The sequence below is a fragment of the Panthera leo genome, chromosome A1, assembly GCF_018350215.1.
Source record: "Panthera leo isolate Ple1 chromosome A1, P.leo_Ple1_pat1.1, whole genome shotgun sequence".
Lineage (NCBI taxonomy): Eukaryota > Metazoa > Chordata > Mammalia > Carnivora > Felidae > Panthera > Panthera leo.
The window spans coordinates 108,233,840-108,257,019 of record NC_056679.1 but is presented as its reverse complement, the minus strand read 5'-3'; the positions used below and the strand labels follow the sequence as shown (position 1 = coordinate 108,257,019).

The following is a 23,180-nucleotide window of genomic DNA, read 5'->3' as shown; positions in this document are numbered from 1 at the left end:
AAGGCTACTTACAGTTCTCCCCCCTTTTTCGAGGGGGTGGTAAATAGGCAGTGCAATACCAAGAGGACAAGGCATACTCATAAATTTTTGTACAGTGAAAAGCTCTAAAACTATGAGACCTCTTTTTGACCTCTCTACAAAAAAATTAAGAAATGCTAAGTAAATGTCAGGTAAGCCACATTCTTGATCATAGTTTTCTTTAACAAAAGGAGTTTGGTAATAGACAAGCAACTACATTTTGGCTCCCAATCTCACTTGAACCAATGTCACTGATAAAAGAAAGGCAAAATATAGCCCAACTTGAAGAACCTAGTAAGTCCATGCAAATCACCAACATTCAGAATTCAAGAAACAGCCCAAAAGAAGTATGCGGCAAGCCAAAAGTAGTTTGTCACCCTACTTCCAAATCAGGCTTTCCTTCTCTTTATTCCATTTACCTTACCCTCTCTGTTCCTTTCCTACCTCCTCTGTCCCTTACCATTTTCCTGTGTATTTTCACTTTCCATACACAAAAAGTGATTTGAACACAGTTTTTCATCTTGTGTCTAAATGTCTTTATGTAATTTTTACAGGACTTTATAGTTTTAGGTGAAAAATTTTTAGTCAAAATAGTTTTAGTTATAGAAACATACATAAAAGTTATCAAAGACCTGAATAACAAGTTAAGCAGCCGCTCATTTAGCAAATGTGAATGCTCATCCAGTGCGAGTCATTATACTGAGGATCCTTTAATGAAAAGAAAGCTCTTTCCCCAAGGAAAGAGCAAAACTCTAAAGCAAAACTGTGCTTGGCAGGTTTAACAAAGTTCCAAGGAGGCCTGCGTACCTGGTGTGGAGTAAACCAAGGAGAAACTAGTAGGACATGTCATCAGAGAGGCTGGAGGCACAGATTATGGAGGGCCCTGTAGGCCCTGTTGTATTCTGGCTTTTACTCTGATTAAGGAAAGCCACTGAAGGGTTTAAAGATATAAGTAAAATAATCAAACTTTCATTTCAAAAGGATCACTCTGGCTACTGTGTTCAGAAAAGCGGAGAAGCAGCAAAGAGACCAGGAAGGAGACAACTAAAATAAGACAGGCAAGAGATAATGGTGGCTTAGAGAGAGAAGCAGCAGGTGAAGATACCAAGTTATGGTTGTATTCAGACTTACAGTAGATTTTAAGATAAATACAGGACATACTTTTGTTATACATTATTTTGAATCAGAAGTGGGAGTATGAGAAAGAGAAATCAAGAATTTCTATAAGGTTTCTGCCAGAAAAACTGAAAGAAGGAAGGAGTTATCACCTAATAAGACAAGGGAGACTGGAATAGGAATAATCATTGGGGTGGGAGAGCAAGAAGGATGAGGGGTTCAGTTTTGACTTATTAAATGTGGGATATTTACTTGGGAATGTTGACTTGGCAGTTGGGTACACATGTCTGGAGGTTAGGAAAGAGAAGCTGAAGGTAACATTTTTAGTTTGAAATATATAATTCTAGCTAGAGGATAGGAGGAGATTACAAACACTACATATAAATATAGAAGAGGTTTAAACATAGAGCTCTGGGATACTGCCTTATTTTTTAGAAGTTGGGGCAACAAAACAGAACCAGCAAAAGAAACTGAATATAAGGAGTAGTGTCCCAGAAGCAAAAGGAAAAAAGGTTTCAAAGATAAGAAAATTATCAACCATGTCAAATGCTGCTGCTACTACAACCAAAAGGATTAAGACTGAGAAGTGACTAGGGAATGTATCAGCAAGGAGGTCATTAGGAATCTCAACAAGAGTAGAGTAAAAAAGAAAAAAACCCGAAGGTAATGGATCCAAAAGAGATAGCACTGATGACCACAAAAAACTCATACAGAAAACAGCACCTGAAGAAAAGTGTGGTGTTGAGGGAGGTTTGTTTTTTTTTTTAAAGATGGGATATATTTCAGCATATCTCTACACCAACAGGAATGATCCAGTAAAAATGGGAAGCAGTGATGATGCAACTCATTGGCAGGCAGGAGACTGGTATGAATATGGAGGCAATGCAATGTCCTTGACAGCTGGGGATAGAACCAAGGGCAGAAGAATAGAGGCCATGGTCATAGCATAATACAAAATCCAGACAGTGTAGGTAGAGAGGCAAAACTTTTCTTCTGATTGCTTTCATTTTTAATATACAAGAAGCAATGTCATTAGCTGAAAATGAAAAGAAGTGCTCAAGTTTTCAGGAAAGATGTAAAATGGTCATTGAGGGGAAGTGGGAGAGTGATTCAACCAGGGGAATGTACTACAATTACAGAACTGTGGGCAGCATGAAGGGTCCTCCTTAGGTCTGGTCACTGGTCATGAATTTACCAGGAGACCAGGTCAGCAGTGTTGTTTTCCTCAAGCTACACTCAAGGTGACATACAGGATGGACTAGATGCAGAACTGAATTGGGGGAGGAGAGGCAAATTGCGAGAGGAGTACAGCGAAGAAGTGCTATAGGGAAATAACGGTGTACAAAAGGTAGAAACTGTAACACAGACCATGGGTTCAAAGCATGGACATGGCAGAAGGGGTACTTGTGACAGTAAAAAAAGGTGGTGGCAGCAATGGGCTATAGGTCCCAGACACAGAAGTACTGTTTAAGTGGGGATAATTTACAGAAGAAGCTGGAAAGGTACAACGTTGGGGTCCTGGTGGAATGCCTGAAACTGAGTCGTATGAAATAACCTTAATAAACTAAGGGCGGGTCTAGTTAAAAAGTTCTAGAATTACTTTAATACTAAAGCAAAACCTCTCCTTGGACATAGCCTGAAGATGAGGCCAACTGGAAGGTGAAGAGAATGTAATAGAAAAATTGTATCACAAAAATTGTAGGTAGAAGATTCCCAGACATGGAATCCCCAAAAAACCCATTTCCAGCACTTCTGAAGAAAGGGTCCACTTTGAACAACTGCCCAATTCAGAAGGCACCAAAGTCAGATCATAACGGGATGAGCCATGTTAAAATCATACCTTTCCCCCCAATCCCCTTTCCTCAATGAGCTGGACCCTGGACAGGTGAATTGGACAGCATTTTAAAAAGGTAATGGTAAAATAAGAGACATCTACCAGGACTCCTGCTCCAAAGCAGGCTTCTAGATCTCAAGAAGTTCTGAGCTAGAAAAGCTCTAAATTAAGAGTTTTAACAATGAATATTATACTGAACTGTGCCTTCTAACAACAAAATAAGACTATTACTGACAAAGGAGCACAAGAATTTTTATTATCTAAAAGTGACTAGAAAAGCTATCTGATCTTCCTAAAAGCTCATCCACAGGCAGGGAAATCCTTAATCTAGAGGGACAGTTTAAAGGTATAGGGCGAGAGAGTTGTTTTCTGCGTAAACTTTATCAAATCCCATCCACTACACATAACAATTCCACAAATATCCATGGGTTCCCACTATATGTAAGAGCAAAATATACTCAATTGCTCAATATACACAATATACTCAATGCTCAATTGCTTTATTAAGCAAAAAGTGGGAGAATATTAAGCTAAATGAAACAAAATTATTTTACTAAGTTGTTTTACTGAAAGATGCCTATAATAATTCAATCATAAAGATTCAACTGGAAATCTTAGCATGAATTTGTAACTGGGAAAGAGAGAAAATGAAAATATCAGCACTCATGGGTTAGTCATTTTCAAAGACACCTAAATTTAATATGAAATTATCTAAGGCTTTCTAAGAAAAAGGGAGGTTTGTTTTACTACAATCCATTGTGACTAAAATGCATTTGCAGGTATTTTATGGTGTCTTGATAAAGACAGCTTATTACCAAGTCTTTTGGCTTGCAGTTCAGAACTCCCTTTGGATGGGAGCCTACAACTCTTTCAGCTAAATCCTGCTCTGTTCATTATTTGTTAGTATTATAGAAATGTTCAAGTATTCTTAAGCTTTGAAGTGAGGTACCAGGACACATAAAGTTAATTATTAATACGCTAAATTCCAAGTTTCTCCACATGGTATGCAAAAAACCCAGAATAAATTCCCTCACCTAACTAGGAACTAAGGAATAAGGATAAGCACACATTTCACTTCTTTCTTCTCCAGAATGCACAGGGAACCCATAATGTTCCCCCTCCATGATAGATCTAAAACATCACAATCATTTAATATTCAATAAAATGTTAAAATATTTCATGGGAATGGAGATTAAGAACATTGTAACAGATGAATACCAATATGCATTTCCAATTGTGAGAAAAAACTTGATACTTTCTTAATCTACACAAATTTGAGAACAGCTATAATATGCTTTTTATCAGCATCATTTAAAAAAAAATTTTTTTTTAATATTTACTTTTGAAGGAGAGAGAGACAGAGTGTGAGTGGGGGAGGGGCAGAGAGAGAGAGAGAGAGGGAGGGAGGGAGAGAGAGGGAGGGAGAGAGAGACAGAGACACAGAATGTGAAGCAGGCTCTTCAGTGCTGACAGCTCAGAGCCCAACGGGGGGCTAGAACTCACAAACCATGAGATCATGACCTGAGGTGAAGTCAGACGCTCAACCGACTGAGCCACCCCGGCGCCCCTATCAGCATCATTCTTAATCACTATTATATCTGACAAAGGAAACGCTTTGTATAGCACTCTCAAGGGTCCCAAAAAAACTTTAGGAATCAACAAATTTCCTACTCCCATCCTGAAATAATACACATACCCTGAGAAAGAAAGCATCAACATTTCAAATACTCCAACAATTATAAAATGGTAAGGTTCTGGAATTTATTTAGACTCAAAACACTATAAAATCCTCCCAAGTAGTAATAATACTTTGAAAACACATTATTTTTTTTAAGTTATAAAAACCTAGTCATTATGGGTTATTTCTTAAAAAAAAAAAAAAGAAAAAAATTAAAATGTCTCAATACTCTTCACTTGATCTTAGCCAAAAGGCCAAGAAGAGATAAAATGTCTCAATACTCTTAACTATCAGGAACTCTGATGAGGAAGTTCGTTTCCAAACAAAATACACCAAGCATTTTTTACTCAACATATCACAGCTTGCATACACTTTCAAAATACTGTTTTCCTTATTAGAGAGGGGGACAAGGGAGGGAGGGGTGGGGAGGGTGTGTGGGGGGAGAAGGCAGGGGATCTCAAGCAGGCTCCACACCCAGTGCAAAGCCCTACTGGAAGCTCAATCCCATGACTCTGGGATCCTGACCTAAGCCCAAATCAAGAGACACTCACCTGGCTGGGCCACCCAGGCACCCCTTGTTTACACTTTTTTTAAACATCACTATTAGCATCCACTGTTAGGTTTCTTATCAGCACCAGACTATCAGCAGTATATTGTCAAAGTAACTCTTCCTACTAGAAACATACATTTAAAGAAAAACTATCATAACCCTCTACAACTAAAAATTAAGGAATTACTTTCCATATTACTCCCAAGCACAGCGACAAAAAGTAGCCAATAAATCTAAAAATCTGAAGGCTCTATATGAAGGTACGTATTTTTTCCAACAATGTGTAATGTAAGGTGTTAACAAGTCAAAAGGGTCCACCTAAAATGAAATGTTATCTATAAAAAAATTATTATCCTACATTATTTTGTAATAATCTAAACTGACTTTGGAACACATCGATTTGGCCTTCTGATGAGGCCAAATAAAATAAGCACTGTTTTGGAGCACCTGAGTGGCTCAGTCAGTTAGGCACCCGACTTTGGCTCAGGTCATGATCTCACAGCTCATGGGTTAGAGCCAACCGCGCGCCCCCCGCCCCCCCCCCCCCAAGTCCAGCTCTGTGCTGACAGCTCAGAGCCAGGAGCCTGCTTCGGATTCTGTGTCCCCCTCTCTCTCTGCCCCTCCCCTGCTCACACTCTGTCTCTGTCTCTCAAAAATAAATAAACATTAACAAAATTTTTTTACATAAGCACTGGTTTTTTTAATCCTATGTATAAAACAAAAAGAGGCAATGCAACCTTACATTCAGAATAAATTCAATACTACAAATAGCATTCTCTTTTTTAGTAATCAGTTTCATCACGGTCGCAATACTAGATAGAAAAGCCTAAACATGGAACCATGAATTATTACTAATAGTCCTTCCCTTTTCAGCATGATCAAGTCAATATTGCATTTATTTGCAAATGGTGGCTACAAGGTCAAATCAAACTTCTGAATAGGTGCTTTACTGAAAACATTTCTTGTAGAAAAGGAATCCATTGTTTTTTCCTTGGAGATTTTTAAAAATAGAAAATGCTGTATAGCAAAGATTACTTACAGAAAACAACCACAAGTACATTACTCTTCAATAAATACACTGTACCAAATTTATCCAGTGGGGAAGAAGGAGCAAATAAAAATACTAGGGTGTTAAATGTCTTCCTCCCTTCATTTTAAAATGTAGATTGCTTTTATTAAACAGACAATATGGAAATTCATTGTCTCAGCCCCATGAAGTTACTTATTAACCATTAAACAGACTGTTAGGGATCTACACTTCCTGCACTCCACCTGCCATCTTTCCCAACTTTAAGTAGGCAGCAGGGGTACAAGACAGTCCCAACTTGCAACATCGATCATGAGGAAAGAACTTCACGCTCAGGTTAAAGCCATAATTGTGGGTTTCGTTTGCTTCTAGAAACTCAGCAACCAACTCAGGTGCTAGTACATAATGGGTGCTTAATGAATACCGGTTGAATAGGGTTTGATTGGTGCAACAGTAGTTTTCCTTTCCCCCTAACTTTAGAGTTCCCTCTAGATCAAAAAGCAACTTAAGACCAGGCCATCACGGTCCCCCCAAAGCCCATAAACTTCATTTATTCGTAAGGAAAGAGAATGTGGGGGGGGGGGGGGGGGGGGTCTCAAAAAAACAAAATACAAATCACTTCTTTAATTTCTTCGCTCTTTCAGAAGAAAATCAGAAATAGCACTTGTTTTTAAATAACAGAAAATGTCTACCAACTTCCCTCAAAATGAAAACTTCCACATTTCAACCATATTTTCTACACTTGTAACATGGAAAACTGATTATCAACACTACGTATAGGTTGGGTAAAAGCAAGAAACACGAATATAAAGAAAAACTACATGTTGTCTGCCAACGGTTTTTCCTCGAGTCAAGAGGGTTGTATACCTAAATTTTACTAGCTCTGAAATCAGTTTCGAGGTTTCAAGATTCGCTCATTCATTCAAATACTTTACTGAGCACCTACTATAAGCCAGGCACCTTAACAAAATGTGTCAATTCTGTGAACTGAACCTCAGCACCAAATTCCCGTACAGAAGCTTATCATCTACAGTTACAGCAGCTAAAGAGAAATCCCAATGTTGTTTCAAGTACACATGAAGTCAGGCCATCGGGGCTCCTTTTCAGCTATGAATGCGGCATCAGCGAGCCGCTACCTACCACACCCGTTACCAAAAATCACAACTAAAGCAGCAAGCGCTCGGTAAGACAACCTGTAAGAGTAACACGAGCTTCTCCGAGGAGGTGGTCAGTCAGGGCTTTCTCTCCGGGGCCCAAAGAGAACCGCGGCGAGACACGCGGGCTGAACGCGCCGCACGCCTCAGGCGAGAGTCGGGGCTCCGGAGGCTGGGGGGGCTCCCCGCCCCCCCCCCAACTCTCACCTGGAAGACCCCGACCTTCTCCGCCCACCCCCTCACGCCTTCCTCCTGACTCCCAGACCTGCAAAGTTGGGGGGAGGGGGGTGGTCTTTTCATTTCCATTTTACATCAGGCGGGCGGTTGGCTCCCTCAGCCACCCGCCTGTCGTGAATTTTGAACTGAGCATGTAACCATTTCTCAGAAGGAAAGGGAAGAAAAACCAAAGGCAGGGTCCGCAGGAAGACCTCGCCCAGACCTGAAAATGGAGCCGCAGGCTCAGCCCACAGCCCGCAGCGCGCGGGGGGTAGGGCCGGGCCGCGCTCCCCACCGAGCCCGTGGCGACGGGGGTTCGAGGCTGCGGGCCCCCGCCCAGGAGGCCGCGAGGGCGAGGGGTGGAGGCCGGCGCTCGCCCCGGACCGGCGCTGCACTCACCGTCGCCTTTGTCTCAGCCGCCCGCTCCGGCCGCAGCCGCTCTCGGTGCCGGCTCCGCGGCTCCTGCCACCCCCACGCCCGCAGCTGCGCTCCCCGGCGCGCTCGCCGCTTCCTGGCCCCTCCCTCCCCGCCCAGGCTCGCGCGCGGGCGGAGCGAGAGGCGGCGCGCGCTCCGAGGAGCGAGGGAAGACTGCGCCGCCGCGCAGCTGCCGCCGCGCCGGCCCCACCCCTTGCCCCGCCTGGGCGTTGGACTCAGCCCGCGACCCCCACGACGCGCAGCGCCAGCAGCTGCGCGCGTTGGGAAGCCCCTTCCAAGGAGAGACAAGGGCCGAGAGCGGGGGCTGGAGCCCGCGCGGGAAAGGACGTGCCGGAAGATGGCGACCAGGTCTGGGTGGGAGCGGACGACAGCCCCTCCTCGCCCTGCGCCGGGGGACTGGCAACAGTGGCTCGCGCCCCCTCCCTGGACCGCGCGGAGGGGAGGTGCCTGCACTCGAAGTGCGACCGCGAGCGCTGCCAGGCTGGCCGGGGTCGGCGCTGAGCCTTGGCACCGCTTGTCGGTTGGAAGTGTTCGAGAGACAGATATCCCGAAATCAAATTCCTGGACCACAGCTTTTGCTTAACGTCGGAATCGTTGAATCTGTCATCAACTAACTGGCTTTTACGGCCTAGAACTTCCACCTGACATTTGAAAAGTGTGAACGTACTCGTGTCCTGGATCTCTGAGTCTTATTTAGCTGTACATTTTATATACCCCAGAAATCAGACACACCTAAGAGTGCCCATCTAGCAGCCAACATTCCACCAAAATGACTACAATAACTTTTCAGGCCTACCGCACTTGGAATATCATATAATACACACGTCTTCTCCACCTAGATGGATTATATTCGTGCAATATTAGTGGGTTTTTTTCTAAATGTATAATTCTCCCTTGCTCAAAAAGCAGTTCAAGACCTAGCCACAGTCCTTCTAGCTAGTTGCTCCGAACAAATACTTTGTGGAGTCCTTGGCTCCTTTCCTTCTCTCATCTTCACCTCCAAGCCTTCGAGCAAGCCTGCTAGTTGTACCCTCAAAATGAATCAGAATTAGACTGCTCATCACCTGCATTATTTCCATTTTCTCTTGTCTGGATCATACTTCAGTGGCCTGCTAAATGGTCTCCCTGCCCACCATTCACTCAGTCCCTTGTCAGAACAACAACCAGAATAAAGAATACTCTCTTGGGATGCCCGTGTGGCTCAGTGGGTTAAGCATACCACTTTGGCTCAGGTCCTGATCTTGGAGTTTGTGACTTCCAACCCCGCACTAGGATCTCTGCTGTCCACGTGGAGCCTGCTTAGAATCTTCTGTCACCCCCCACCCCCGCCCCGCCCACTCCCTGCCCCTCCCATGTTTGTGCGCTCTCTCTCTCTCTCTCTCTCTCTCTCAAAAATAAATAAACACTTCAAAAAAGAATACTCTCTTAAAAGTCAGCTCCTGGCTTATCTGGTCAAAATCCTCCAGTAGCTCTCTTTCACTGTAAAAGCTCAGGTCTTTATGACGACCTACAAAGCCCTTGCTTTGCCTTTGCCCCTCACCTCTCCCACTCCAGCTCCAACCATCCTCCATCCTTTGTTGCTTGAATGTTCCTGACAGACTACTACTTAGGGCCTTTGCAAGAGTCATTCCTTCTGCCGGGAACATTTTTCCTGTGTCTACTTTCCCTCTTGTAACTCCTTGCTCAAATCTCACCCTAACTGCGATGCTTAGCCTGACCATGCTATTTAAAATTGCAACCACCCCAGGGTGCCTGTGTGGCTCAGTTGGTCAAGCCTCCCACAACCACTCAGGCCATGACCATGGGTTTTGTGAGTTTGAGCCCTGCATGGGGCCATGTGCTGAGAGCTCAGAGCCTAGAGCCTGCTTCACATTGTGTCTCCCTCTCTCTCTCTGCCCCTCCCCTGCTAGCACTCTCTCTCTCTCTCTCTCTCTCTCTCAAATAAATAAATGTTAAAAAATAAAATATATTGCAACTTCCCCAACCCCAACTCTCATTCCTTCCTAACTTGCTCTTTTTCTTTTCTTTCCATGACAGTTTATTTTTTATTTATTTTTAATATATTTTTAAGTGTATTTATTTATTTTGAGAGAGAGAGAGAGTGAGCAGGGAAGGGGCAGAGAGAGAGAGGGAGAGAGAGAATCCCAAACAGGTTCTCGCTGTCAGCACAGAGCCCAATGCCAGGCTCAACTCAAAAAGGAAAAGATCATGACCTGAGCCGAACCCAAGAGTGCGATGCTCAACCGAATGAGCCACACAGGTGCGCTGTATGATTATCTTTTAAAGTCCATCTTCTCCAATACAAGATGAAATTTTGTTTTGTTCAGCTGATGTATTCCACTGCCTGAAGTAAGTGAAAAAAAAGATTTTTAAATCCCAAAATGATAAAAAGCTCAAAGAAAAAAAAATAACCCAGTTTTTTTTAAACTCGCTCTTGTCCCAATTTCTCAGTTAACCATAGATCCTTATCTACATTATAATTTAAGCATTTTTTTTGTAGTTACCTGAGTGCAGTGAAAACTTGCCATTTAATGCAGTTTTTCTACCCATTGATATACTGGTATCCTATTTCACGAAGTAGGAATAACTTGTTACACTAGAGAAAGATTTCTGGCCTGAAATTCAAAGGCATATTAATTCTAAAAATTTCCCAGGACAAAAAAACCCAGGAAATTCCTCTAACTGCATGTGAATCTATAATTATCTCAAAAATTTTTTAAAATGTGGGATGCTAGGGGCACCTGGGTGGCTCAGTCAGTTAAGCGTCCGACTTCGGCGCAGGTCGTGATCTCACGGTTGGTGAATTTGAGCCCCCGCATCTGGGTCTGCGCTGACAGCTCAGAGCCTGGAGCCTGCTTTGGATTCTGTCTCCCTCTCTCTCTGCCCCTCTCCTGCTCACACTCTGTCTCTCTCTGTCTCAAAAATAAACATTAAGAAAAAAATTTTTTTAATGTGGGATGCTAAAAAAACACAAAAAACAGAAAATTCCTGAATTATAGCAAATGTAGGTGTTTTTTTTTTTTTTTTTTCGCTTTGTTTATTTAAGTAATCTCTACACCCCATGTGGGGCTCAAACTCATAACCCTAAGATCAAAAGTCCCATGCTCTTCCAACTGGGTCAGCCAGGTACCCCACAAATGTAATCATTTTGTGTGAATGTCTTAAATAGTAACATTTCCTATCATTTATTCATAAAGGTTAATATTCATTATGTAAACATTCATTTTCAAGTTTCCCATATTATGTTTATAACACATCACATGCAATTGATTACCCTGATAATATCTAATTTCAGTTGCTACAGCTATTCATACACCCCTCTTGTCAATAGAAAAAGAAAATCAATTAAGAATACAATTCTTAAAAGATACCTTCTGTATGAAAGTCTGTGTGTGTAATTATCTGGTATTATATTTATAGCATATTCTCTGTATGTATTTATCTCTTATGATTTAAAACAATTTAAAGCTACAATTATCCTTATAGTTTAGCTTTTTTTTATAGAATTAAATGGACTCCTTTTGTTTAAAAACCACTGATAATGTGTTTCATCAATGTCAAAACATGGCTTGTAATTCCAATAATACTAAATAATTTTACTAGAGTTAATATTATGATGCATCTCTACTGTCCTTAAAATTGTTACCAAGTAAAATCTTACTCCAAAGAACAGGTAGAAAATAGACACTGTTCATGCTTTATCTACTTAACATACACTGAAAACTCTGCTAAAATAAACCCAACCATTGTACTACAACAGTTTTGTTGTAGTATGAACTGTTTTGCACACTTGGTAGTTCATAGAAAAGAAAATGACATCAACAAAACTAACAGTATATTTGTGCCATAACAAATGGAAACGTTAACGCAAAGAACAACAGCAAGAATGTGTTTGTCTATCACTACTCATGACCTCACAGCTGCCACATTGACTTGTTTCTGCAGTCTGTAATTAGTTAAATACATATTCCTTTAAACATGTAAACACATGAAGTTTTTCTAAAAGTATGGTATTAATATTTTTAAATTACTTTCCAAAATTTGATACCAGCTATTTCTCACATATAGGAGACTACAGTCTACACTGCACTATATTACTACTACACTATCGTCTACACTCTAGTTTGTAGTTCAAACTCTACTACAAAATAAGCTGGATGACCCTGAGCAAGGTTCTTAATCTTTCTAAACTCATCCTTTCTTCTAATTTAATGGGACCATAGTAGTACTTACCTCCAAGAATCACTGTGAGAAATCCATGAGAGAACTCAACCAAAGTTCTTAGCCTTGGGCCTTGCACATGCCAAGTGCTGGTAAATGCTAGCTATTATCATTACGCAAGCATATAATTAAGCTCATTGCCCTATATTTTTATACTGAGAAAATGGCTCATAATTGGCACCAAACGGGATGGTTTGAGTTCTACATCAAGATAGTATAATATGCAATTAAATGAACATTATTAAAGAGGCACTCACATTTCTTCTACCACCACTATGTGCCAGGTACAGTGCTTGATAACAAAGGAACCTAAGAGAAATAAGGCTCAGACTTAGAACATCTTTACGGTTCAATGACATACAGTAAGCAAATAACTACTTTCAAAGTAGTATAACCATACTTCCTGGTTTGTCAGGAACACCTTTTATCCTGGCTTACTAGTTATTTGTGCCTCCTTTCATTCTCATGTGTCCAAGTTTGGACAATAAATTATGTGGTCACCCCTAACTAGAAGTATGTATGACGACATGCTCAGAATACAGGGAAGAAACCATCAGTTGTGTGTAAAGCTCTAAAGACTTACATTGCTCCTTGAAAGAAACATTTGAATTGGCCAAGTAGACCAAATGAAGGGGAAGAGATAGAAGGAAGATCTCATTTTTATTACTCCAAGTCAAAACCACAGAGCGTTTGCATACTTGTTAATAAACTTAGTAAATTCCCTTGACCAGTGTTAACATCGATTAGTTTGGTGATTTCACATTTTTTTCCTAAAGACATAACAGAACTACTCCAAGACACAAACAATATATAACACATATTCATTTCTTGATACAATAAATAGCTATTATGTACCCATGGTCTGTCTTTGATGTGATAGAAGATACAAAAAAATTGTATAAGACACAGCTAAGCTGCATAAGATCTAGTAGCAAACACCAAATATCTTAGGTAATAGTCAACAAGATAATGAGACACAGAGCACATGAAGTGGGACTTGGGGAGACTGAGAAAAATTGGGAACCACCTGGAACTTACTGAGAAAAGGGAACCTTACCAATTCAGAGAAGGATCATAATCCATGGCCCTTTCTGTGACTGAAGCAGCCAAAAAGGTAGAAGAACCTGAGACAAACTTGGCTTCACACTTTTACCCAGAGCTGCTCCTTGCTGATCATCAAACCACAAATATTCATTGAATGCCTGCTGTTTGCCAGGTAGCATACCAAGTGCTGTGGGAAAACTTAGTCTAAAGCATGGTCTTTGTCCTTAATGAAATGTCACACAGCAACATTTGAATAATTAGACACAGTACCCTTATGAATGTAGTTGAGGAGATCACTGAGGTCTGTATTGTCAGAAAAGGTTTCTTAGAGGGAAGGAATTCAAGGTGGGTCTCTGGGAAAGAGGGAGTCATATCAGTGTTTTCTAAACTGTGGATCGCATACCTCTGGTGGTATGAGGTATGATTTTAGGTGATATGCTTAACAGCAGCAGGGATGGAGGGGGTGAGAACGGGGAGAGGTAGTTTGGGGCACATGCATCTTCAACACAGCCTGAGATGTACAGTTGACCCTTGAACAACGCGGGGGTTAGAGGCATACTTGAAAATCCACATTTAACTTTTGATTCTCCCCAAAATGAACTAATAGCCTATTGTTGACAAGAAGTCTTGATGTGGAGAACAAAGACAAAAGAAAAAAAATTTAACTTCCTTACATCTTACAGCCCAGTGACAAGGACTTGAGATAGACAGAGTGACCTTCCTCAAGGAGATTAGCTGCCTCGTTGTTAATACTTTGCTAAAGGCAAAAGGCAACCTCAGCTTGACATTATCCCAGCCTCCAGGATCCTGTATATCTCCTTTAACATATAAAAATCCCTTTGGAAACTTCCTTTATCTCTACCCCCACCCCCAGATATAGATAGATAGATAGATATTAACATATATATATATGTGTTGATGTTTGTTTATTTTTGAGAGAGAGAGCATAAGTGGGGAAGGGGCAGAAAGAGAGGGAGACAGAATCTGAGGCAGACTCCAGGCTCTGAGCCATCAGCCCAGAGCCAGTCGCGAGTCTCAAACCCACAAACTGCAAGATCATGAACTGAGCCAAAGTCAAATGTTTATCCAACTGAGCCACCCAGGCATCCCTCAAGATATATATGTTGGCAATCATCCTTCAAACATATGGCCCACTGATGTACATGTGAAGGGTCTCACGACTAAAGTTTTACTAGACAGTAATAAATGACCTTCTAACAACAGCTAGCCCCTCAAGGTCCTGGAAACCTTGCTTCCAAATTCCTTAGAGACTTACACTATCCCTAACACCATTCCAACTTGAAAGTATATAATCAGCCACTTCTCACAACCCCAGTGCAGCTCTTTCTGCCCGTGGGTCCTGTCCCCATGTTTTAATAGAACCACCTTTTTTGCACCGAAGACGTCTCAAGAATTCTTTCTTGACCATTCGTTCCCAAACGCAACATTTCACATCATTACCTATAAGATAAACAGTTGATTAACACATATTTTGTATGTGATATGTATTTATATATGTATTTACATTGTATTCTTACAATAAAGTAAGCTGGAGAAAAGAAAATGTTATTAAGAAAAGATGAAGGAAGGGGAAATACATTATGGTACTGTACTGCATTTAATGAAAACAATCCGTGCATAAGTGGACCCACACAGTTCAAACTCCTGTTGTTCAAGAGTCAACTGTAATTGCATTACGGACCCTCAGTTCAAAACAAAAACCCCATATGAAACAAAACAAAAATAAAACAAAAAAAGCGTTAGGAATTATAATAAAAATGCCCCTGGGGACAACCAGAGAAGAAGAAAGGAGGCTTTTGAGAATAATTCTGCTACATCAGGTTAGAGACTACCAGTAACTAAGAATTACCTTTTCTTTTTTCTTACAGTGAACACTTACATATGGCAGGTAATTCAGATCTTGCCCATATAATAGTGAGAAAAGTTTCCTCTATACATTTGTTAATGTTAAAAATATGAGTCAGCTAAAAGGAACCTCTCAAGTAAACAACAGTAGCAATAAAGAGAAAGGGGATGTGTCACTTAGGAGAGCACGAAGTTGGGCAAGCAAAACCTCAGTAATTGGCATTTCGTTAAAGGGGAGTTCCCAAGAAGAGCAAGAGCCACAGTGGATTTTGAGCTGAGTATTGGCAGGTTGGCATATGAGAGTGGGGAAAGAAAGAGTCCAAAAGGCAGGTTTCCAAGAGAGACTGAGGTCTGCACTGTGCTGGGGGGAGGGGACTACTCCCTGCACCTTGAGGAGGCTCTTTGGCTCAGAGGAACCAGCAGAATTGGCCCCAGTGACCTGTTAGGAAGACATTCAGAAGGCACCAGTGGGACTCCCACCTCCATGGTTTCCTAGGGCTTCAGCAAGAGGGGACATAGAAGCTCCAACATACCTTAAAATGTCTGGACACCACTGCCCTTAAAACTGATGGGTCAGAAATGTTATAATTCCATCTAACACAGAGATCTACTTGTTGCTTTCACAAAGAAAGGGTTTTATATATATAATTTTTTTAATGTTTATTTATTTTGAGAGAGAGAGAGAGAGAGAGAGAGAGAGAGAGAGAGAGAATGGGGGAGGGGCAGAGAAAGAGAGAATCCAAGGAGGCTCTGATGATGTCATTGCAGAGCCCAACATGGTGCTCAATCTCATGAACTGTGAGGTCACGACCTTAGCTGAAACCAAGAGTCAGACACTTAACCCACTGAGCCACCCAGGCGGCCCTCACAAAGAAAGTTCATGATGAGTAAGATTTGAGGGTAAAATTGGAAGAAAGGGAAGGTAATACACCAGGATCTTTCACGTCCAATTCTCATTCCTTCCCTGGCAAATGTTACTACCTGAAAGAAATTAAGCTCTTGCTTTTGTCCCTGTGACTAGCTAAGCTAAGTAGCTGGTAGAATTCTGATACTTTGCTCTGTGCCACTGCCACTGTGGTAGCATACATGCCCTATATAATCCCTAGGACTATAGTGGGCAGACTGATGAAAATAGATCACCCACTCCCCCCAATACTCTATGCCCTCATTCCTGGACCTGTGGCTAGGATGAGATAGTCCCATGATTATGTTATGTTATATGTCATAGTTGACCTGAACAGAAGATACTCTGGGTGAGTCTCATCTCACTACAAGAACCCTTAAAGCAGAGAGTTTTCTACCACTAGTGGCAGAAGGAGAAGTCAAAGAAATTGAACTCATGAAAGAGACTTGATGAACCATTACTGGCTTGAAGATAGGGTAAGGGGTGGGCACATGACAAGGAATAGAATCAGTCTCTAGAAGCAGGGAATGGCCCTTGGCTGACAGCCAGCAAGGAAACAGGGATCTAAGTCTTATATCGACAAGGAGCATGAACACTGCCAACAACAATAATGTGCTTGGAAGCAGATTTTTCTCCCAGAGTCTCCAGATGAGAGCTCAGACTTGCAGGCACCTTGATTTCAGCCATGTGATACTGTGAGCAGAGAATTCAGCAATGACTTGCTGGACTTCTGACCTACAGATAATATGAGCTAATAAATGGGTGTTGTCTTAAGCCACTAATAGTAATTTGTTACGCAGCAATAGAAAACAAAACCACTGTTCACTGAATTAACTCTTCTCTAGACAGGATGTGAGGTGGTCCTCCAGCCTTGAGTGTATCTGAGTTTCCACTCTATGGTCAATTCACAAGACAAATAGATCAATACTCAGGCATTAGTAAACAATTCTGGGTTATTTACGATTATATAGGGAGGGGAACCGCGGGAAAAGACTGGAATCTCTGATAATTTGGCATATGAGGGACTTAAGTTTTATTTTCATTTGGGTAAAAAAGAAAATCAGATCTTATTTTGAAGTAATTGGCTGGTAAGACCTCATAACAGTGGGTGATATTAGAATTTCTGGTAGCATATGGTGCCAGTCTCTGAAAAGGAAAGGCATTTTAGAGAGTTCTCTAGTAAAAAGAGAATGATGTCTGAAGTCAGGCAGATATGATTAAGTTTTATTGACAGACAGCTGAGTGTCTGATCATGGGCTTGTAGGAAATTTTTTAAACTCTTTGAGCCCCAGTCTACCTATTTTAAAAGAGGAACAATACTTATCTCATAAGATTTGGGGAGAATTAAACGAAATTTAGTTCATGTAAAATCTCAGTGCCTGCAGCACAGCAGACTATCAATTAATTTGTCCCCTCTATTGGAGTGGAAATTTTTTCGCAACTTCCTTGTAATGTTTTTAAAGTAAAAGTAACTAAATTATAGCATATACTAGAGTAATGCTATCTTACAGAAATGTAATGCATGCTACACATGTAATTTCAAACTTTCCAGTAGCCACATAAAAATAGTAAAAATAAGCATATAAAATTAATTTTAATAATATGCTGTTTAACCCAATATGTAAAAATACTGTCATTTCAACATGCAACCAATATAAAACTGTATTAATGATAAATTTTACTTTTAACTAATAAACTAAGCCTTCAAGGTTGTTTATATATTTGATACTTACAGCACATCTGAATTGAATATAGTCATGTTTCAAATGTTCAATTTTGGCATGTAGGTAGTGACTATGGTACTAGACAGCTCAAATATTTCAAAAAATTCTCCTTTATTCTTTCTTAATTCTAAAATAAACATGAATAGGTGATAAATAGATAATTATAGATGTATGAGAACACACATGCATATACATTACACTCTGGCATAAACTAAACAGGTGTTTTTTTGTGTGTTTTTTTTAAACCATTGGTTCTTAGTTACAATAGTTGCACTGCAATAAGAGAATTAAGGTATAAGTGGCTTTCTAATTTCAAATTCCAAAAATACTACAAATCAGAGCTATATAGCCAAAGTAAAGTAAGTACAGGCAACCATGATAGCCAGGTGAAAACAAAATCCTGTCTTGCACAAAAGAATACAGGTTGGCTTTTAAAGTAACTTTACTTGAGGGTTATATATTCATTTTCTTTGCTTTTTCTTTCAAGACACTGGACTAGACTTTTGGATTCTACAAAGCTTGTTTCTTCTTTCTAAGTCAGTATCTCCATTATTGAGAATGAGAACTAAAGCATATTGGAAATGGTGGGAAATAGGAGTAATACACAATAGCCACCTAAAGACTCAAAGAAAATCTGTAACACTTCTACTAGGATCTTCAAAGATGATTCAGACAGTGATCTTGCCCCTAGGGTGGATACCGTCAGGCAGGAAAAGAAGAAAAAAACCCCAAAAAACAAAAACCAACAGAACAAATTCAAACATGGGTAATACAAGGTACAACACTGAAAGAGACTGAGAGATACCAAAAAACATACCATGAGTATATATAAGAACAAAATCCTATTCAGTGGCAGTGAGGGAAGGTTTCCTAGATAGGTATCCTACACGAGAGATTTTTTTTTTAATCTTTTTATTTTTAAAGATTTTATTTTTAAAGATTTTAAAAATCTTTTTATTTTTGAGAGAGACAGAGAAAAAGGGAGAGCGGGGGAGGGGCAGACAGAGAGAGAGAGAGAGAGAGAGAGAGAGACAGAGACAGAATTCGAAGCAGGCTCCAGGCTCTGAGCTGTCAGCACAGAGCCTGACACGGGGTTGCAAATCATGACCTGCAAATCATGACCTGAAACAAAGTCGGCTGCTTAACCAACTGAGCCACCCAAGGGCCCCAAAAATGGTTTTTAAAGAATAGTTAATAGGGCTCCATGTAATTCAACAGATATATGCTGCCTACCTACTGTGCAGCAGGTCCCATAGAAAGCAATAGAGCTACAGTGATGGAGGTCTACGCTTAAGCTGTTGGGCTGGGGATGGAGAATAGTGGAAGGAAAGCAAAAACCAGAAAAATGTCACAGCTGTGGATCCTAACAGCTCTTGGCTCTTCATACCACCTCTGACAGCCCCTTGTCTCTGAACTCTTCCCAAGTTCTGCCTCTTGTACCCACAAACAATTTCTGGCTTCTTTTCTGTTTCTGACCCTCCACGTACAATCAGACTCTTGGTCTTACCTTGTCCGCAGGCCAGCCTGGCTGTGGGGTGAGTGTTTCATCTCTGACCCCTGCCCTGCAGCCACATGCAGACTCTGCCCACCCTTGCTCTGGCTCTAGCTGTAGTCAGGAAGCTGCTGAATCAAGAAGCTGTCACCACAGCTTCCGGCTCCAGCTTTACTCTAGCGTGAAGAGGAAGTTGGGCAGAGTTAGGTAAGTATTATCACAGAGATAGTTTGGGTAGAAGACGTTTGACTCAGTCTGTAGGGATCCTATTCTTAAAAGATCAGATGCTTGAGAGGAATTATCCAAAAAAGAACGGAAGGATCCGATTTTTTGGCATGGAAGAACCAAACGAATGAAATCAGGGAGAGGTGAGAATGTGGTGCCTTTAGGTAACTAGGGAATGAGTGCAGGGTCAGAGAAAGGAGCCTCTTAGGCACAGAGACAAAAAGATGCTGCACCTGCACAATGACATTACACTGTACTAAGGAGTCTGGCTTTAGAATATGGAACAGAATATGATAGTAATAAGTAGGGCAGAAAGACAAAATGCATGAATGATATTGCTTTAAGAATAAAGTGTGTATATATGGCCATGTCGTTAAAGTATCACATATAACCTTTGAACTTCAAAATATTCCTGCTTCAATTACTTCCTTGATAAGCTCCATATAGCATTCGTCTGTAAAGGATAGTATGCGAAGAGTTGAAATGGAATTTTTTCAAGTTTATTTATTTATTTTGAGTGAGAGGGAGAGAGAATCCCAAGCAGACTCTGTGCTGTCAGCATGGAACCCAACACGGGGCTGGATCCCACCAACCATGAGATCATGACCTGAGCTGGAATCAGAGTTGGGCACCTAACCTACTGCACCACCCAGGCGCCCCGAAATGGAATTTATAGTACCTGCATGATTGTTTTATATTCATCTGTGTGTTTTTAATAAATCATCAGTATTGCAGGGATTGATTTCTTCCTGGTTTATTTTCCATTACTATGAACAGTTTTGTATTTACAGTATCTCCTTATGAACAGAAATTGCACACACGTGAGATTCAACGGGCACTGTCAATTCAGTGAGTTATTCTGCTATTCATATATTGTCTCCAAGACCATTTTCCCCCATTTTTCTCTTCTCTCATAATAAAGAATTGCATATTCTACTTTATTAAAAAGTAGATTAAATGGGGGCGCCTGGGTGGCTCAGTCGGCTAAGCGTGACTCTTGATTTCGGTTCAGGTCGTGATCTCACAGATCGTCGGTTTGAGCCCGGGGTCAGGCTTGTGGCTATCAGCCTGTCAGCACGGAGCCCACTTTAGATCCTCTGTCTTCCTCTCTCTCTTCCCCTCCCCCGCTCACTCTCTCTCTCTATTGAAAGATAAATAAAACACTAAAAAAAAATAGGAAAAAGGAGGTGGATACTTTAAAAGAGAAAGGAAATTAACTTTTTTGAGAGGGGAATGTTAACATTTTGATCATTTGACAACTTCATGGGAATTTCTTAAGTGGAAAAAACAAAAGATTTTTAAAAAAGAATTTCCTTTGGTAAAAAGAATGATCTCCACAGTGATTTCTTGGTTTAGAAAAGTGAAAAGAACTAAAGGAGCTTTTTGCAGCTTTTTGCTCCAAGTAAGACCTGCCCAACATATTCTTTTGCTCACCAAGCAATAATTTCAGTCCTATTTCCATATTCCATGAACTAATAAATTATAAATCAGTAAGACAAATATATAAAATATTAAAATAAGTCATCTATTTGTTAAGAATTCTGACAAACAACTATAGCACTATTCATTATTTCTTCATTTGTTTTTATATTGTTTTCCTGCCTCTGTATATATTCTTTAAAGGGGATTTTTTAAATTAATGGACTTCTTTTTAGTAGTTTTAACTTTACAGAAAAAACTGAATGGAAAGTACAGAGACTTCCCATATAGCTCTCATCCCCCTAACCCTATTATTAACATCTTGCATTAGTATGGTATATTTGTGTTATGGTAGGTATTTTTTATTTACTTATTAAAAAAAATTTTTTTTACATGTATTTATTTTTGAGAGACAGAGAGAGACAGAGCACCAGTAGGAGAGAGAAGGAGACACAGAATCCAAAGCAGGCTCCAGGCTCTGAGCTGTCAGCACAGAGCCCGACACAGGGCTCGAACTCACAAACTGCGAGATCATGATCTGAGTGGAAGTCGGACGCCTTACCGACTGAGCCACCCAGGTATCCCTTTTTTTAATTTTTTAATGTTTATTATTTATTTTTGAGAGCAAGAGAGCGCACAAGCGGGGGAGGGGCAGAGAGAGAGGGAGAAACAGAATCTGAAGCAGGCTCTAGGCTCCGAGCTGTCAGCACAGAGCCCGATGCGGGGCTCAAACTCACAAACCGTGAGATCATGACCTGAGCCAAAGTCAGACGCTTAACTGACTGACGCACCCAGATGCCCCTTTGATAGGTATTTTTTCAAAAAATTTTTAAACTTTTCTCTACAGAGGTGTTGGATATTTTCCATTAGATTTATTCCTACAGACTTGATATTCTCCAATATTACCACAAATAGTTTCTTCTCTTTTATTACTCTTTCTAGGTATTTGGTGCTAGTATATAGAAATAAAACTAACTTTTGTCTACACCTGACATCTTATCAATTTGTGGATTATTTTGGGTTTCTCATATAAACAGAATCAATTGCAAATACTGACCATCTTATTTCCTTCTTGCCAAAGCATATGCCTCTACACTGATTAGAACCTCCAATACAAGACTTAACAGAAAAGATGATCTTTCTCTAATTTGTTTTTTTTTTTTAATTTTTTAAATGTTTATTTATTTTTGAGACAGAGAGACAGAGAGAAAGGGTGAGACAGAATCTGAAGCAGGCTCCAGGCTCTGACCTGTCAGCACAGAGCCCGATGTGGGGCTCGAATTCACGAACCGTGAGATCATGACCTGAGCCAAGGTTGGACGCTTAACCGGCTGAGCCACCCAGGTGCCCCTCTCATTCTTGTTTTTAAAAGGAATGCTTCTAATATTTGCTCACTTAGAACGATGATTGCTTTGGGTTACCTATAGATAACGTTAATCACATAAAGGAAGATGAGGAAGTAGATACAACACACATGTAATTGGTATATAATTGGTATCCTCAAAGATATGAACCCCCTCCCAAAAAAGGACCATCTTAAGTAAAGACATAAATCAAGAAAACTTTTTGTCTAGATAAAAGGCCACTTATCTTTTACTCTACTATGAACCAACTAACACGAGACATATCCTAGCAAAAATGTTACTGAGCATCAACGGTAAAGAAAGAAAATTTTGGTTTGCCAGGTAAAAGTGTAAGTCACAATGACTGTGTTTCTGATTTCTTCATAGCCTTGTTTTGAAGTCAGTAAAATGATGTCCTCAAAGAACTCAACATCCTCAAGGGAAGAAAGTGTGACTCAAGAAATTTTATGCCTGGTAAATTACTCCTAGGTATAAAAGCAATAGAAGTACAATTCTGAATACAGAAAAAAATCAGGGAGTTCTTCTTCAACAAACTACTTCAGAATTTAATTTCAGCCAACTGAGAGATAAATGGAGAAACTGGCAAAAGGACAAAGTATGCAATAGTGAATTCATTTAACTGTGAAAACAGAATAAAATAAAAGTTTGTGGTTAAAGAAAAAATATATAAACGTCATAAACTCTAACGTTAAAATAATGTTACCTTTAACAAAAGTTGGTACAGGGAGAAAAAAACCATAGGCTCAAATTATATGTATAAGAAAATTCATTTGGCATTGGGTTTTTTTTTTTAATGTTTACTTATTTTTGAGAGAGTCAGCATGAGTGGGGGAGGGGCGGAGAAAGAGGGAGACAGAGAATCCCAAGCAGGCTCTGAGCTGTCAGCACAGAGC

At 40.4% G+C, this 23,180-nt stretch overlaps 1 protein-coding gene across 6 annotated transcripts in view; it reads right to left on the bottom strand.

The window, feature by feature from the left end:
• The window catches only part of CDC42SE2 (CDC42 small effector 2), a 173,042-nt gene extending 153,646 nt beyond the window's left edge, over positions 1–19,396 (bottom strand). For 4 of the 6 annotated variants that reach the window (XM_042934528.1, XM_042934496.1, XM_042934518.1 and 1 more), the window contains exon 1: positions 7,993–8,096. The gene's annotated coding sequence lies outside the window, so the exon portion shown is untranslated. Of the gene's footprint in view, positions 1–7,992; positions 8,097–12,506; positions 12,559–14,679; positions 14,755–19,294 lie in introns of those variants that run through there. The other 2 variants (XM_042934513.1, XM_042934505.1) reach the window with 2 other exon arrangements.
• Between the last annotated feature and the right edge of the window lie 3,784 nt (positions 19,397–23,180).